The sequence below is a fragment of the Osmerus mordax genome, chromosome 8 (genome assembly GCF_038355195.1).
Source record: "Osmerus mordax isolate fOsmMor3 chromosome 8, fOsmMor3.pri, whole genome shotgun sequence".
Classification (NCBI taxonomy): Eukaryota; Metazoa; Chordata; class Actinopteri; order Osmeriformes; family Osmeridae; genus Osmerus; species Osmerus mordax.
Window position 1 is genome coordinate 6,464,423 of NC_090057.1, and position 18,834 is coordinate 6,483,256.

An 18,834-nucleotide genomic window follows, 5' to 3' on the forward strand; every position below is an offset into this window, starting at 1 on the left:
GACTTCATTGCAGCTCCACTGGGGATAAAGAGCTCCAGGGCTGGTTGTTAGAGAGAAAAATGAAGAGAGAAAAAGGGGGGGGGGGGTGAGGGTAGACAACATGAGAGTCCCTAGTGGTTGAGGCTGTGCTGTTTGATCCAAACAGACTAGCTGTTGAATGCTGCTGTCGGGTAATCTTGATATCGACTTCCCTTGTTTGTTCCCGTGGAAACACGTCTTTCAGAAGGTGTGCAAGGTTTTTTTTCTTTTTTTCAGTAAGATTCACTGACGCTACAAGATGTCACGGTACCATTGGACACTGAAATACTGCCTGGGCTTTTAGTCTAGATACACAAGTATGTGGTAGGGTGAAGGTCTGCGACAAAGAACTGTGAGAACAGATGACTGAATCCGAAAGCAAAACATTGGGGAGTCTGAGGGACGGCGCTGCTGACATGATGGGAGGCTCCATATGAAGTGTGTGTGTTTCCTAGATGGGAGGCCCGTGGTGGCTCTGCCTCAGTCACCGTGATAAGACATGAGCTAGAGAGTGTCTGTGATGTCGCGGGGCTGAGGGGGCCCCACCTCAGAGACAAGCACTCCCAAAATAAAAACATTTGGAGGGGGGAGGGCGGGGTGGCACTGAGTGATATCATGTCCTCTCAGCTCGCTGCAGCGAGCTAGGGGGAGGCGGGCAGCAAAGGGAGGCGTCTTGGGGGACAGCGGAGTGACGAAGACTTTTCCAACCCTTCGTCTCAGCCACTCACATCAGCCCCAGATAAGCTTTCCCTTTGGGAGGCGTGCTGTCGGTGTTACATGTAGGGTCAACACAACAGGAGACCTTCCATATATCGCCCGTCAGGACTAATTATCCCTCCATTTCACTGGAGACTTCCATTGATCTTAGTCTTTTATTCCTTGTTTTTTTTTTTTTTTTTTTGGTAGTTCTCCCAGCATACTGGAGCAGTAGCTTTGCTATCCTAGGAAAGTTATGGCCAGACTTTGCATCATCTCTTGTTTCAACTCCCTCCCTCTCTCCCTCTCTGCCTATATCAGTGGCTCTTAAACCCTCCATCCAAAAGAGGTCTTAAGAATCTCAGAGCAGGGCTTTAGCAGGAATTCTTTTTCACTGACCCTGCACCCCTCGACCGTGTGTGCGGTCGGGGGTGGACTAGCTCTCCCTGTAGCAGATGGCCTACATAGATATGGCTTAACGCTGTATCCCCTCTCAGGCCGGCCCGGCACAGCACCGCCCAGAGCAGGGCAGTCAGTCTCACACTTGAGCCATGTGGGTGGTCGGCCACAATAGCACTCTCTCTTTTTCCGTGGAGCTCCGCAAATGCAAGCAGGTGTCCAAACACAGCAGCGGCTCTGAGACCCCCCTCCGTGGCCCCCAGCACCTCCGGCCCTGCCCCATTTACAGGACAGTGAGGGAGTCCAGGGCTGGGCATTGTTGCCATGTCAATGGCTCCCCCATAAACCACCCTAAGCCCCTCTCTTCACCTCAACGTGGACCGTAGGGGCCTGCTTTGCATTCCTTATTGGCACTCGATCAGCATTTGCGTTGACTGACTTGCCTGACATCTTGAAGGAAAATGGGATTTGGCTTCAGGACTCACAGTGTGAAATCCTATCACAGCCTCTATCTGCAATGACATTTATTCAAAGTCCTCCAGCCATTTAAATCTGTGAGATTTACTCAGATATTTCTTCTCTTTGGAAATATCCATCCCGACTCAAAACCTGATTAAATGAAACGCATTGAGGAACCTTTGTCACAACAAAGGGATGCTAGATGGCAGCAAGACCATCCAGACTGAGGGAATCCATTGGCACAATGAGATCAGAAGGACCTAAGGTGTTGCATCCCTAGACATGGCCCTGTCTCTTAGTGGTCCCTCATAATTGTGTCATTCTGAAGTAAAGATGTCACCTGGTCCAGTTATAAACAAGCTTCCTGTCACACCTAGACTCTTGGAACAGCCTGCCATGCTCTGCTTCTCCTGAGTTTTGATGAATCATTGGTTCCACCTGCCAATTTGATTTGCTATTTAAACCTGTTTGTCTTAGATTTGTTGTGAAGTCTTGATCTTTCTCTAGTTAAGTCCGAGCATTGGAATGGAACAATGCCTTTTGCTTCAATTATAATTTAAAAAAAAGAATCAGAATTGTATATACTATATATGTATATACTGTATACCTGAAGACCTGGTAAACTCTGCTGTTTTGTTTGACTGCATTTATATGTTTGTGTTCCCACTTCCAGGTTACATCTAGATTGTAATTCTCACAATGCAACTGCCTTTTTTTTTTTTACAAAACCTTGAGATAAGTTTCACAAGGCATGCCTTGGCAGCAGTGACCCGTTGAGGACAGAACTTCACATGTTTGAGCTTCAGTCTCTGCTAGAAACAACCAAAGGTCTAGGTTTCAGACTTGACCCTGCCAGACAGCTGTGCAAGCTCAGCCCCGCCCACGGTCATCCAGCCCGTCACAATGCTGCTCTTGGACCTGACTTCTGACCTTGTCTGCAAAGCCTCAGTGGACAGCCGGGCTTGCATGTCAACCCGTTGGCCATTTAAACCCAGGCAGCTAAATTACAGCAATTACCCTTCCTGTGTGGCCCTCTTACCTCTCTCTCTCAGCTTGTATGTTTGTAAAACTTTATTAGACATGTTAATCGCAAACACTGGGATGTGGGATTGACAAACTATAGCAGGATACAAAAAAACACAAGGGGAAAATGTATTTATACCCGTTGTAAGCTGGTAATAATATCCATCCTGTTCACATTCACAAGGTATCTTTCTAGCATGTAATGATGCATTGAGAGATTTATCTCACGTGAAGACCATGGCAACAACCTTGTAAAATCATAACACAAATCAAATTGATTGTATCCGAAGGCTGCATGTAGAACATTGTAATAATTTGCTGGACTAACTGGTAACTGCAGCAACTCCAGCATTCGAGTTGGTTTCTGTACTGTACAGTTGATTTTCCATAATAGTATCGAAACAAAATGTTGTTGAGCCCACCTTTTTGGGACCACCTCTTAACATCACATATTGCCTGACTTTACCCCCTGCAATACAGTGACGTTCGTTACCATCGTTGATCACGTGACCCAGCTATTGAACACTGGAGTGAAATTCATGCGTTGAAACCACCTCCACCCCTCTGAACACCTGTAAAATGAATATGAGGCCATCAATTGAACTGACAACCGTCATAAAACATGCCACGCTTTAACAGCAGGAAGACTTACAGGCGGCCCTGCTGTACATCTCAATATAAACAGTCTCCCCCACTCCTGAAGGATCATTTCATCCAGGCAAGCATTTTCTCCTGTCACCCCTGGACCTGACCGTGCTATACTCGTACTCCCCTGCTGACATTCATCATCCAGCATTTTCAAGAGTGGGTGAAGAACTAGATTCAGAAAACTAGGCCCAGGTTGAACTGCTCAGATACATCTGGCAACAAGAGAATTAGAGCCTCTGGAGGGAAAGAGAAATCAGTTTTAGGAGAACCATTTTTTTGTTTTGCCTCTAGCTATTTGGTAATGATTATGAAAATGTAAATAAGACAGTTAGTGTGATGTAACCTAATTTGCTGGTGTAGAATCTGCCATTATCTCATCTACCTTAATGCCCTGGCTTTATGTTTGTCATTGTGGGGGTGGGGGGTGGCAGGGAGCCTGCCAGTGATCGAAACCCTAATGCAATTGACTACCTGCTGGTCCTGACATTAATAAAGATGGAACGTGTAGAGGAAATTAAACCCTCACTTTCCTATTGTAATGAGATCTTATCCATCACACTTTGGTCTTTAACCCACAACGCCAGCGGAATATTCCAACCGGAGCTAAATCAGGGCCACACTGGGTGTCCTCTCTGGCTTCCCTCTCACATCCTCTCTCCCTCTCTCTAATCCTATCTCTCTCTCTCGTTCTTACTCGCACGCTCACTCTCCTTCCCTCTCTCCACCTCCCTCTCCCTATCCCCCTAGCTTCCTCTCTACCTTACTTCTGTGCTCTATTGCTCTCTTTCTCAAGATATCTCTCTCCCTTTTTTGTCTTCACATAATTTCTCCTCTTCTTCATCTCAATGACCCCTCTCTCTGTTTTCATTTATGCCTTGAACTCAGAGTCTGTGTGGACATGTTCACGTGTGTGTTCCAAATTGTTTTTGTGCAGTGAACCATGGACTTTCTGTCGCATGCACAGGTGTTGCACAGGTCCACAGCACAGGTCCTCCGGTGGGGACATTCCTAGAACCTGCTAGACTCTCCATTATTGATGAGACAGTGTCCAGGAATTGGTGTGGCAGGATAAATCTGCTTTCCTAGTGTGTGTGTGTGTGTGTGTGTGTGTGTGTGTGTGTGTGTGTGTGCGTGAGAGAGAGAGAGAGAGAGAGAGAGAGAGAGAGAGAGAGAGAGAGAGAGAGAGAGAGAGAGAGAGAGAGAGAGAGAGAGAGAGAGAGAGAGAGAGAGGCACAGCTTCAAGATGGATCGCAACTAACCTGGCTTTCACTTACAGGAATCCCATGCCCTGTTGTGACTGCAGTTGCACTCTTACTGCTAGCATGTGAGGGAGACCAGGCTGTTCCGTGGCCGTCCACAAGGGGGCAGTAGCTATACAGTAGAGGAGAACAGAGGGAGGGACTGGAACCGTCCACTATTCAGACTGGACAGGGTTAAAGTTAATGTATAGAGCAGGACATGGGACACTATATAAATTAGCATTGGATTGTATAAGGCCAGGCTTCATGATCATCTCCTGATGGGAGTTCTTTATGTGCCTTATTCTCTTGCCTATCATCTAATGCAGTCCACTTCCTGCAGGGAAGGAAACCATGGAGATTGGAAGAAGAAAGAAAAAAACCTTTTAAACTTAATAGGAATCCTGATCAAAGGATTACAAGGGTCCAACTTGTCTCTGGAGTGAGCCTCTTGCAGAGTCCTGACATGGCTGCCCTTATGGGAGACATTGTTAGGTTCTGTGTATGAGCTGTCATATGGTATAGACTGGTAGAGGGATCCCTTGGAAGCCAAGGTACACTGTGTTCTCTTTCCTCTGCCGCCTCTCACTTACCTCTCCTCTCGCCCCTCCCTACCCAATCTTTCTGTTGCCTATCCTCTCTCTCGCTCTTTCTCTCTCTGGTTCCCTGTCCCATTCTTTTCTCTTTCCCTCCCTTTCCCCCCTTTTTCCACCCAACTCACTCTTATCTCTTCCCCTACATCTCTTTCTCTCTCTCTCTCTCTCTCTCTCTCTCTCTCTCTCTCTCGCTCTCTCGCTCTCTCTCTCACACACACACACACACACTGGGATCCGACAGGTATGTATATTCCAAGCCATAGTATCCATCTGTCTGAATGAGCAGGATATACACAAAGCAGTGTTTTGTCTCCCAGCCCTGCATCACTGCAGGTTACTGAGCTGTGAGTGCTTATGTAAGGAAGGCCTTCCACTCGGGCAGCCACACAAGGCCCACAACGCTTTGCTGCCTCGGCCCGCCACATGGCCCTGCACCTAGGAGTGAAATACAACTAGCAAGGGAGACACACGGAGCATGGTTCCCTTGGGACGGGACGGACTGAGGAACGGAAAGAAAGGACAGACCCACATCAGCGTACACTGCCACTGTAAATCCTGTGGCTGCCCAACGGTGTTGTGATGTCACATGAATATCAATGAGGCGCACTAACAAAGTCCCAGTTTCTTTTATCACTGGCCATCAATCTGAACAAGCGATAGCTTCTCAGCAGATGGACCGTGAAATTCACAGGCTACCTGAAGTTCTCTGGAAACGTCCCAGGGATGCTTAATGTCTCGGGCTTGCCAGGTATTGTGTTTATCATCTGAGACTTTTGCCACACCTCCTATAAATCCAGCTAGAATTAGTGGAATGTGATTTTTTTCTCCACTAGAATACAGTATGTGGAGAAATAGTAGGTAAAAGGCTGGACTGTACAACCCTTGTCGCTGTCGTTCTGCCCTCTCGCAGTGAGGTAATGTCATCTGCTGTGTGGGACATCTCCAGTCAGGATCTACAGGTCTGCAGTCCGTTCCTCCCATCCCGTTCCCCAAGCTTATGAGACCATACGTCTGATTATCTGCGATTGCAGGCCGCCACCGCCACAAAACCACATTTAAATCCCCCTCTTCTGGGAAGTCCCATCGCTCTATCTGGCAACTTTAACTGCATCTCCTATGATGAGGGAGCATTTACTGTCCACAGCACTTCCCCAGGGTTGCCAGACACGCGGCTGCCGACTCCTTAAACATGCCTGGAGGGGAGAGGGAGTCCATTTTGCGTTGGAACCGCACAATGGACATTTACTCTGTGTGTATGTGAGCAGTCCATGACAATAGCCCTAATAAAATACAGCAGCTTCTTCCTCCTCTGTGTCTGGTCTCTGTGCAGGCCATGTCCTGGATCCCTGCTGCCCACCAACCCCCTCACCCCCCTCCTGAGTCTGGGCCTGTGGAGATTATTGCCTCGCCTAACAGGCCGAGTATATTGCTTTGCCTGACGGGCAAACCCTCCCCTATCACGGTAACCTCCACAGCAGCCCAGGCTCCGGGAAACTCTTATTTCCCCAGGGACTGCTGAATCAAATTTCCAGCAATCCTCAAAAGAGAAATTCGGTCAAACCCTAACCCCTTCAGCCCCCGTAGGTTTACATCCCCCTGCCCCCCATCTCCACTAGGAGGGTACTCATCAGCATAATGCAGAGCAAATCTAGAATAGGGGTGGCAGGCCAGGAGGCTGTGTTATAGCCCCCGTCCTCCAGCCTGCCACTGCTGTGCAGAACCTCTTTTAGAGACCCCACAACCTCCGACCTCCCCGGACCAATCTCACACCCTTCCTGAGTAGGATCACTTCAGGGCGAGAGAGAATAATGATGAAGATGATGAGGAGGGAGGGAGGTGCTGGGTGGGATGGGGTGGGGAATCTGTCAGTCTACACATATGCTCTGGGTTATTATCAACCACAACACACACACACAAACACACATTACTGCCTTCACCTTTCCTATGCCTTCATTCAAACGCCTGGCTGGTTTGAAATTAGAGGCCTCTACCAATCTCTCCCATATAGACAGGTGACTGGTTTCGATCTGTGATACACTTACACTAGATTGATGGCTGGGGCTCAGGCAGAATGTGCATTATACTGTCCCATTCAATGAAGTGCTTGATCCCAGTTTTCCATTGTTGTCACATGTAGGATAGAATTCTGATGGAATAGAATTCCACTCATCTCTCCAGAATGGGAGATTCACTTCCCTTTGGAGTCACTCTCCACTTTCAGCTGCTATGATCGACAGGATAGACATCATTGGGCCTCATTCTCGAACGCAGTTAAGAAGAATTTAAGAAGGAATTTCTTCTGAATTGGATTTAGGAAAACATTTGGCATTCATGAAAGGTTTCTCATCTGGGATTTGTTCTGAACTTCAGAAGACTTTCCGAACTCGAAATAGCAGTCGTAAATCGGCCAGAGTTGTCTCAAATGCGATTCCTTAAAAAACCACAAGTGGAATTGCATTTAAGAAAACTCTCCGTGTTAGAAGTGTTAATGAATTTGTGAGAAATCGTTGGTGATTGCGTTCACATCCACTCTGAAGACATCCTCGGATTAAAATTATTATAATAATTTACCTTGCTTAGTGTGCACACTGTTAGATCGAGTGGAGAACAATTCCACTGCTCATCTTACTGGTATGATGTTGTATGTGACAAATAAAACCTTTAAATTGCACTTGGACTTGAACATCATATAAATTACTACAAGGCCATCCAATTATCACTGATCACTCAACCTATTTATTAAAGGGACGAATGTTCACCCTAGGCATACAATATGGCACAATTGCTTTTGGCTTGGACATAACGTGCGTTCCTGTTGCTTTCCTAATTCTGTCGATTCTGACTGCATACGTCACTGCTGTTGCGTGCCCTTATAAAGACCTGTCGGGGCGTGTATGTATGCAAATTCAGGAGCACGAGGACGCGCTTTCAATTTAAGAAAACTCTTTCGAGGGAGCACAGCTCAGAAAACTTCTGCTGCGTAGGAACACATTTTCAAGCTTTCATGAATTTGGCGGATGTATTTTTCTTACGTTGTTTTTCCGAAGCCCGTAAGAAACATTTCAGAAGAAACTTCAGAAAATGTTCGAAGGGGTTCATGCATTTTTCTAGCAATATGACTTATGATTGGAATGCCTAGTAGCTGTGTGGTTATGTTTGTGTGTGTGTTCTCCTATAGATGGGAACTTTGTCTGCTGTGCTCTTTAAACCCAGTTCCTCTGTCCTTTTCTGTATATGCAATCATATAAATATATCTCCTCTTGTCTCTTCTCCTGTGGGTCAGGCACTATTTAATTGGGCCAATGAAAAATTCATGGGGCTCCTGGCCAGATCAGAGAAGTTATGGGAATAAACGGGCACTGACAAGGCCCATAAATCACTAGGAAATTTACAATAGGTCAGGTGTCGTGTTCAGGAGGACAATTTACAGAGCCATTTGAAATTGGAAGAGCAATTAACATGTGGAGAACTGTAACTGGACGAGGTTACGCTGTTCCGAAGTGAGACATTTCTGTAGACATTTCTGGAAATGGGGCAGCATGTCAACCCCAAATTAAGCTTTTTTTTCTAAAAGATGAAAGTGGCATCAGATAACATTTTTGAGTGTAATGTTGTGAAGGTGATTGTTGATATGGCCAGGAGGGACAAAAAGCAAATGGGATCCTAAGAAGGTGTTTTATTGCCCATGTTTTTAAACGGCTTCTTCTCTCACAGCCTTTAAAGATGTGCAACTTTGAGTCGGCCCATAAAAAGTCTGAATGTAATCCCTCTGCTTTTGTCTTTTTATAGCTCTCAGCCCTTAGGGGGAGAATTAAGCTGAGCACAGATCTCTATCCACTTTGGTTATTTCAAGTATGGCCCCTGTGATATAACTGGTTACCCCATCAGACACCACCTCTTACACTGTTCTCTGGAAGCAGATGGACTTTCTTTTCATTTCCAGAGGTCTGGGCTGAGGGGAGGGGGGGGCAGCAGCATTCATAGTGTGCGAACCTGCTGAGTGTGTGTTCCTCATATCTCAGTAAATATGGGGCATAAATGGGTCAGCTATGGCAATGGAGTGCCAATATGCGACTGCATTCAGTGCAATATAACCACAGAGGGACATGCCCTGAATCAGCTTTGACAAACAGCTTTCTCTGGAAGTGTGTATGTGTGTGCAGTGAACACTGTCACACACCTTGTCAGTCCTAATAAACGATCTATCAGTGAAATATGTCCGTGTGCTATTAGCAAATTGTATGTTGATTACATCATCAGCCATAGCAGCTAAAACCATCCCCAAAGCTTTATGGACATATCCAGCATTATATTACTAAAACTCCACCCAGACCTCTACTTCCTAAGTGCCTGTCATCTAACCTATCCAAACATATCCATAAACCACAAAGTTACATTTGTATGATCTCCTGAGAAGATGCCAAGAAACGATTTCTGCTGAGTGAAGGTCAGTCAGTGTGTAGAATCAGGTGAAAAAGAGTACTGCTTGCGTAATTTATACTCATAAAGCGTTTGCTGGGATAAACTGTAGTCCCCTTGAGTAAAAAGCTACTGCTGTTTGGGTCTTGCACAGCCAGGAAAACCAAACGTGTGTTACTTCATTGCATGAGTCACTCAAAGATTTATTTTACCTCAAAGGCTTCACGCGGTTCCTTCATTTTAATCTGAAATCAAACAGTAGGCGGCTCATTCCAGACGGAAATCTGTGCTGTTGTGGAGTAGACAGGATATCAGCAGTGGGCGCCGTGCGTTGATTAGGTGGGGCCAGAACTCACAGCTAGTCAGATGACGGCTCAGGAACACTTGTGAGTCTGTGCCGCCGTGCGTTATCAGTTAATGAAGTCCAATGGTACACCGTAGAGATAAGGTTCTCCTCTCTGGGCTCCCTCCCCCCTGCTACAGTGCTCATTAGCTGGACCTGTCTACCCAGGGGAGGGCCTGTGTCTAGGCCTGGGCCTAGCTGGCTGGCTGGCTAGTAGGTGGAACGCTGGTTGACTGGCTGGCTGGCTGGTCGATTGGCTGACTGGTTGGTTGGCTAGATGGCTTGTAGGCTGGCTGGCTGGTCAGCTGACTAACTGGCTGGCTGACTGGTTGACTCGCTGGTTGACAGCCTGGCTAGCTGGCTGGCTGGTCAACTGGCTGAACGGTTGGCTGGCCCGAAGGCTTGCAGGCTGGCAGGCTGGCTGGCTGGATAGACACTGGGCAGTAATACATCAGAGGAGACACACAAATACATCGCAGCCAGGCTGTGAAACCACAGTGGCCTCATTGAGCTTTAATTAGACATGGTGTCTGAAGTGTTGCGTCCATGGGCATGGTAAAAACACAACCTTGCTGGGAGCGTTGACAATGTTGAGGTTCTGTTCAAACAGAATATCGCTATCAGGCCAAGTACGCACTTCCTCAAGGGAGCAACAACATACAGACATCTTGTTTTTTCTTTTGTTTCAATCTGTACTCCTGGATTATAAAGATGATATAGATGCACAAACAAACACACAGTTTTTGGTGTGGCTTAAGTGGACATAGACACATAGCGCCTCTGGGGTTCTTGAAATTGGGCTCCACAATGTTTTATTCATCAATAAACATTTCGCAAGCAGCTGAAGAAGTGCCTGCAGCGATAACATGTTGCCCTGACAAGAGAGCATATGTCTGAGTAGCCTTAGAAGACTCGTAATATTATGTTGGTGTGATACAAACTCATCAAGTCTGAATGTTGTTCATTACAGCAGTCCTTGTCTGAGCGCTGCAGGGGTCAGCCTCTGTCACAGAGGGTGGGGGAGCAGAAAACACTCTTCTCTGAAAGTCATGATCAATGCAAGCGGCACCAGCGCAGCCCCCCATCCCCCTTTCTCCTCTTGAATATATAAGCCAGTCTTCCGTCTTTGTAGTTTCCTTTTAAGCGAACCAAAGCACTTTCTACTGCCTCACCATCTGGCTTGGACACACTCCCTACCTCTCCACACGCCGACTTTATGCCTTCAGCTGGCTTTTTTTCCTCCTTTCTTTCAGTATTTATTTATTTCTTTTCTCTCTCTCTCTCTCTCTCTCTCTCTCTCTCTCTCTCTCTCTCTCTCTCTCTCTCTCTCTCTCTCTCTCTCTCTCTCTCTCTCTCTCTCTCTCTCTCTCTCTCTCTCTCTCTCTCTCTCTCTCTCACTGTCTCTCTTTCCCTTCCTCTCCTCTCCCCTCCTCCCTCCATATCCTCTCCTTGCCTGGCAGGTGCACCAATGTGTGTCCTGAAAAGGGAGTCCGTCACAGGAAGTGACAGGAAGTGAAGCCTAATTAGCTCCAGCAGACAGGTACCTGCTAACACAGCTCGACTGCAGATAGTCTCTCTCGCCGGTGCTAGCCCGCATAGATGGTGGGGAGGAAGGCATGAGCGCCGACCCATTGCGTAGACGAGCCCCGATTGAGATGTTTGTTCTTTCACACGTATTATCCTGGTCTGATAATTACTTACATATACCCAGTGTTTCTTTAGCGTTGGTCGACGCCTCGCTGCCTCAATCATGGTCAGGTTTGAAGATGACAGAGATCTGGAGAGATGATGAGCAGGGGAGAGCTGGGTTTCTTTTGGGAAGTATATCACAGACGAGTAAACCAAGGATTTATAAGAGCACGTTCTTCATCTGAATCTTGAAACCGGTTCAATTTGGCAAACATATTCATGTCGCTGCAGTGTGTTGCTCTCAGCTCTTGGAACAAACACAGTATCCAAGCTATCACCTGAGTGCGCTCATTTCCAGATATGCATCTCATTACTGACGAAAGGTCAACGTTTACCTCCGTGCCATCTGTTTCCTCTCAGTGTTCAGCAATTGGTATTGATTTCAGTCAAATTGGAGAAATGGCATAATAGGCGACAAGCATAAATTGCTAAGGCTGGAGTTACAACATAACAAATTAGGTTCAAAAAGTCCAAGTCAGCAAAACAGATGCAATACGCATTGTATCCATCCTCATTATTCCTGTTTTGTCCAGACAAAATGGCCCAGCAATCAAAAAATGCAATCATGAGGAAGGAATCAATATAAACAGTCCATGTTTATGAATTTTTTATTGTTTTCTAACCTCCAGTGTCCAATACTCTGTCTCAGCCACTGAACGTGTATTATTCATAACTGTCATTTTGTGAAGTATGACTCTTCATTTGCTTGGGAAACAGGCATTAAGTATGTATTGCAGAAGCAAAAATAGGGTGGATGCAGGCATTTCATGGCTCTTAATGATCTACAGAACAATGTAGTCCACATCCTATGCATCTCCAGAGGACCTGTTTGCACGTTCTCATTTATCATAAGCATGTCCAATAACTGTAACACCTGACCCTGACACCAAGTGGTTGTTGTTTCACTCTTGGATCATACTGTTTTTGAATCTAAGGTCTCCTGTGATGTGATTTCAATTTGCTTTATTGTTAAGATTGGCTTGTTAAAGCCTGTGTATTTGGTTGTGCATGTTGTCCAGTTGAGAGGAGAGTGGTTGAGAAGTTGATATAGAGCTGTAGCCTACAGACCAGGCCAATCTGCTACCAGAGCCTTGGGAGATGGATTGAAGCCCGGCTGTTCATATCACAGATCCAATCTCACTTCCTCCTGTGCGCCAGAGCAATAAGCCCGCTGTCACACCGTATCTAGTGGCAAATCTAACCTGTATGGCCCCGACCCCCAATCTCTGCCCAGCCCTACCCCCAGCCACATCCCTCTCAGAGCAGAGCCTCTGGAACGAATCACAGACCAGCCCGTGTACCCCTCTTTCTCCCTCTCTTCTCCAGCCCTGGAGGCTCGCTGTGGAGACCTGAGCTGGGCCAGAGGGTTGGGTAACTCCTGGAGCCCATCTGCTGAGGACCCAAGCAGACAGGCATCGGGGCTCCCAGGTGTCTGTCCTCCAGCTGGTTCCCATCAGCTGCAGTCACAGCGAACCCCAGCTTGTAGAAGGATGAGGCATTGAGGCCCGTCTTGAATGAAGGTTTCCAAAACAGTGAAGAAAGCTATTGTCATCCTGGGGGATCTGATTCTCTGGTGCAGACCAACCCACAAAGCAGAATCCCAGGACAATCATTTTTCTAAACACAAGAAAATCTAGTTAAACTAATCTAGAGGTTATTTTCCTCAATATCTGAAGCATACCTTATATTTGATTTTGTGCTCATTGCTCTACACTGGATATTCCAGACCTTTGATGTGTAAACAGTTCTTTTTGACACGTGTGGTACAGAGCGGCCTTCAGATGGACTGCAGAGAACAGACTGGAGAACATGTGATCAGATCAATACTCTTGAGGAAGAGATGGTTTGACTCACCAACCAAGGTTAATTGTGACATGAACTCAATTAAAAGGATTTAAGCGTAGAAGTCAAACACTGTTCAGGAACTATTAAGGGAAGCACCCTGTATAGGTTATATGCAGGCATACAGACTATGAAGGGAATTTGCTGTGTGTCACCTAGTGACGGCAAAAAAAAAGGTTAATCAATTGATGCAGGTGGATCCATAAGGTTTCAATTGCTTCTGCCTGAGCTAGTGATTTCTGAACCAGAGACGTTTGGGACAAAAAAAGGGTTTGAGCAGGATCCATACAGCTCTTTAAGTCTATTACAATTCATTTTATGCCTCCGTTCCTCCCAATGAATCTATCAAGAGCTAATTACATGTAGCGCCAAATGCTAATTATTCACCAACGCGATACACTAAATTGAGTTGTAATTAGTCCTCATAAACAAGCATGAAATCAAGACCAAACAAAAACATGTCCATTCATTCACATCATCCATTCAAAGCCGGGATTATGTTCTTCTGAATTGAATTTTCATTGTTATATTATCTGGCACAGATCGTCACAAATAAAAAAAACTAAACACAACAACACGAGGGGCTTGTAGGACCAGGGATGAGTGGAGGCCAACGTGGCCTGCGCTGATCCGACTTGACGCACGGCTCCATAGTAATGAGAGGCTGCCACGGCACTTACAGATAATGGCTTTAACGTTAGCTAGTGTGTGTCAGACTCATGATTGTTGCCCCCCCCCCCCCTCCCCCGCACGTCCCATTCATCCCTTGGACGTGCGTCTGCGCTGTTTACCTCAACTCAGTGCCACAATGGGGCTTCTTTGTGCAATTGATGGCCACTCATCCATGCCAAGCGTTGAGTAAGCTTCAATTAGCCAAGTTACAGTGTTTTAATGAATGTCCTCTATGACCTTCAGTCTGGGCTCATTCTGAAGCCATTAAAGTGTGTCTGATGGGGAGCCCTGTGTGTGTCCGTGTGCGTGCGTGTGTGTGGCTGCTTGTGTTTGTGTGCATTGCGCACGTGCGTGCACTTGTGTGTGTGTGCATCATGTGTGCGCGTTTGTGTTTGTGTGCTAGGGGGTCTGGATAGTGTGGGGGGAGTGGGCAGTAATGGGAGGCAGACAGTTTTTGTTCACAGACTGATAAATGGCTGTAATTCTGGGAGATAAAGGGAAGTGGCAATGCAGCGGGGAGGGACAGAGCTGGAAGGGGGCTCTGCCTCGTCTAGCTGCCCAGCTCTCCTTGGGCGCTCCATGTGACATCTCTCCCAATTCATCCCCTTGACTCCCTCTGGCTCTGCAGCTCTAATTGTTTCTCCTCGTCTCGCCTCTTCCCTTTCCTTCTCTCCTCATTTCTTCCCTCTCCTCTCTCCTGTCTCCTCTTCCCTTTCCTTTCCTTCTCTCATCTCCTTTTCTCTTCTAATCTCTTTCCTTCTCTGCTCTCCTCTCACCGGTCTCCACTCCGGACTTCCCTCCTCTCCTCTCCACTTCTCTCCTTTCCTTTCCCCTGCTGCCCTAGGAAGTCCCGATCACTGTCCTCCCAGTGTGATCTGCTTTCAGCCGGGTGACAGACAAGCTGCTCCAGATGAGGAGATGTGTGATGTGTGTGCTACGTGAGGAGCGGGGGATGGGGGTGGCAGGACAGACGATAAAAACACATTGATCTAAGAAGCTAACAGTTGTGCTCTCTCCCAGACATCGGAGTAGTGATAAATAAAATATACATCTCCTTGATTGAAATGGATTGGGGGTGCTGGTCCAGACGTCTGGTTGTGTGCAGCTCTGAGAGAGGCTGGTGTGGGGGTCTGCCCTGCCCCGTGATTGGACCGTCATGACTGGGCCACGCCCCCCCCTGTGATTGCCTGGGGGGGTCTGGGGCTGTCTCTGAAGCAGCCATGTGGCGCTGGCTTGTGTTGTTCCAATTATATATGTTCATTTCTCTGCTGCTTAAACTTTGATAAGTTAGAACAGCTCCTCGCACACCCCAGCTGCACCCAGCACCACGAAGGTCACCAGGTCACCAGAGGTCACTCCTAATGGTGAGGATGCCCGCTGGGGTGTATGGCTGAATCAGGATGAGCACATTAAACCCTGACCCAAAATCCTGTTTCCGGATGACAGCTTGAGAGTAGCTAGGGCTACCGACTGACACTTATTGTAGTCATTTGAGCGACAACTATTATCGTGGTTAATACTTATGTGCAGACAATTGCACAAAATACCAGGTCAGAGAGGCTTTGCAGGCTGACTTTGAGAGCATTAGCGCTTGGGGGAGAGGGGGGGTTACAGTAAGACAAACAAAAGTCAAAAAACTTTTTAGTGAGAAAAACAACGCGCGCACACACACACACACACAAATACACACTCACACACAATGTCAGAGACAGTTGTTTGTAAAGTGCTTGATTAGAAACCTCAGGAAGCTTAGTGGAAGTGAATGTCTCATTGGTGGTGTTCTCTGTTCTGTCTTCAAGGATTTGACGTGGTGATTTGGGTCCACAGAGCTGAAATGAAAGGCTTATTGGAGTATATACAATGTCCTCAAAACTATAACAAAATTCCTAATACTCAGCCAGTTTATTTCTGCTTTTCTTTATGACCTTTGTGTTGTTTATTTCTGGTAACAATTGCAAGTAGCCTAAGTGAGACTAGACTGAGAGTAAGCTCCAATGAATGACACTCTGCAAGCATGGGACTTTGACCCAACTAGCTTGGGGATGTCAAGTGAAGCAGGAAAAGTGATTCATCTTCAACAGCACTCAACCGTCGTCAAAATCACACACACACAAAAATCAATGGAGTGATGTGCCTTACAAGTGCCTTACACAGTAATTGGTCATAACGTGACAGATTTCACACGCTCGTTTTTTTTTTTTGGGAGGGGGGGGGGTGATGAGAGTTTGACAAAATAAGCCCTCTCAATCAACCTCAATCAGAAACCTCATTCACTTTTGCTCCCTCGTCAATTTGTGAATTTACTCACGCCGCGAGAGAGCGAGCAGAACTCCGAGAAGTAGAACTTCACCTCACCGGCCATACAGCACTGAAGGTCCAAAAACATCAACCTGACATTTGGTTTGTGTTTCCAAGCACGTGTTCCCTGCCCCTGCTGGCTTGTAAGTGTGTACTGTAAGCCAGTGGGCTTTATACATTATGTAGGATGTTCTGCTCAAGATAATGCAGGGGGCTGTCTTTAACCTTGAGCTGTCAGGAGCTGCGGTGGGGTCGGCCGTCTCTGTTCTGAGATTACTCACTGTGTGTGAGAGATAACCCGGGTGGGCCTGTTGTGCTCTTTAGAGCGGGCGATGCACACACAGGCACACAGCAGAGACGGATTGATCCACACACACTCACACACGCAGCGACAGAGACACGTGGCCAATGCGGGCACACACAATCGCGTACTCGCAAACCGAGACTCGTTACTCGCACACTCTCGCCAAAATGCCTTCGCATACATCCAGACGCACAGGAACATGTGTTCAGGCATACCTCCTCTCCACACACAGCTCAGTGCTAACGTGGTTATGTTTGGTGGGCTCGAGTCACTGGCAGGTCTGCAGCAGCCTGTGACTGAGGTCTGACAGGAGTCATACGTGATCTGCCACGGAGACGGGCTGATCCGCATCCATCTGGCCTCTAAGTGTCTGCAGCAACCTTGGGCATCAGAGGTAGAGGAGCAGACGTCCGTCCTCGCTCTCCCTTCTAGAACTAGAGTCTGTGTCCTTGGTGTTCCAAGCCCAGGAATGCCATCACTGTCTCAGAAGCGCTTTTATGTTCTGTTTTCTATTAGAACTTAGATACATTTCTGGGTGTGTTTTGTCTCCACATAATGCATTTCACACTGTGGGGTGATGCTTAACAATCTCTTATTGAATCTCAATGTCGAAATCGGCAATTGACGGGCGAGAAACCTCATCTTACAGGCATGCCGCCCCCACGGGGGGGTGCACACTCCGTGATTCAGAGCAACAATATCCGCCAATTTTAGAGCATTACACACCCCTCCTTCTCTTGCATTTATTCATAACTCATGCCCAATATGCAGAATATGTGTCACCTGTGAATAAGCCAGTTGATAATTATTGATTGTGTCTTTTCATGCATGGGGTAATTTGGGTGTCCTCATTTGCATGGAGACTACAGATAATAGCCAAGTGTCAGATTTCATGGCTCGTGTCCACTGTAATAGTTGAGCTCGCTACAGGAGAAGGATTTAATATGTGGCATGTTCATATTTCCCAGCCTGAGAGGGCGGAAAGGAGCCGCCATTGGCTCCCCAATCATACAATCACACGTACTGACACAAACGAGTAATTTGATTTGATAAAGGGCACTACATGAATTTCAAACAGTGAATCGCCCACCTAGACTCCCTGGCGTTTCCATAGAGGATGTTTCTGTCACTTACCGGCTGGTGGAATTGCAGAATGTCAGTCAGTGTTTTTATTGTGTTTGATGGGAAGAAGATTTGAAAATCTGTTCTGTAGTTTCAAGTTTAGCTGGGATGTTGTGTTGCTGGTGTTGGAATTTCAAACTGGCTTTGATGTCAAATATTGGCATGTATACAACCCAGTTACAGAATTATAAGGCGTGAATGTTTTCTAAGTGTATGTTTTCAAAGAGTAAGTAGTCTACGGGAAGTATGTTTTCTAAGTGTAGCCCATGATTCCAGTTGCTATTTACAACTATGTACAACTGAGAAACAGCATGAAAGAGTAATCTGCACAGCCCACTTTGGCCGTAAAACAAAAACAACCAAAATAATTGCCATATGATAAATATTGATATCAGTAATCCCTTTTCATTACCTTCTTTAAATGATGACAGATAGTGCGGGACAGATTTCTGAGATGTCACAACTAATAACCCAGCAAAGTGATTTATCATATATAATGCAGTGCACCAAGGCCTCTATCTCTTTCTGCTCTGATGGAATAGGAGGAATATTTAACAGGACTAAGATCCAGCCTCTACACGTTAATAAATGATCCCCTGCCTTGAGGGAGCCTCCTTCCCAAGCTCCTCCACGCTCTTCCTCCACAAACACTTGCGTTTGAAGCAATGGCAGATCTCAGCTTTCAGCATCCATTAACAGTACCCCATAGCAGCTTTGACGTGCAATGCTATCGTTCTCATTTCTGTGTGTGTGTGTGTGTGTGTGTACATGGCATGTTTTTCCTTTTTTTGTGGGAGGGGTGGGGGTTAAGTAAATGAAAAATAAATATTCATAAAGTTGTTTCATGTGTTTTTGGCAGCACTTGTGTGTGTGTGTGAGTGCACACCAAGAAGCCCAGAGTTTACCATATCAAAACCTTCCCCATCATTAGCATTCTCCATCTCCTTGTTTTTGCAGCCTCTTAAAGAAAGAGACTGTGTGTGTGTTTGTGTGTGTGCGCTCACTGCTTTTGTTGAGCTGTTTCGAGGCCTCCAAGCCCGGCCACAATGCCCTGGGACAGACTAAAGG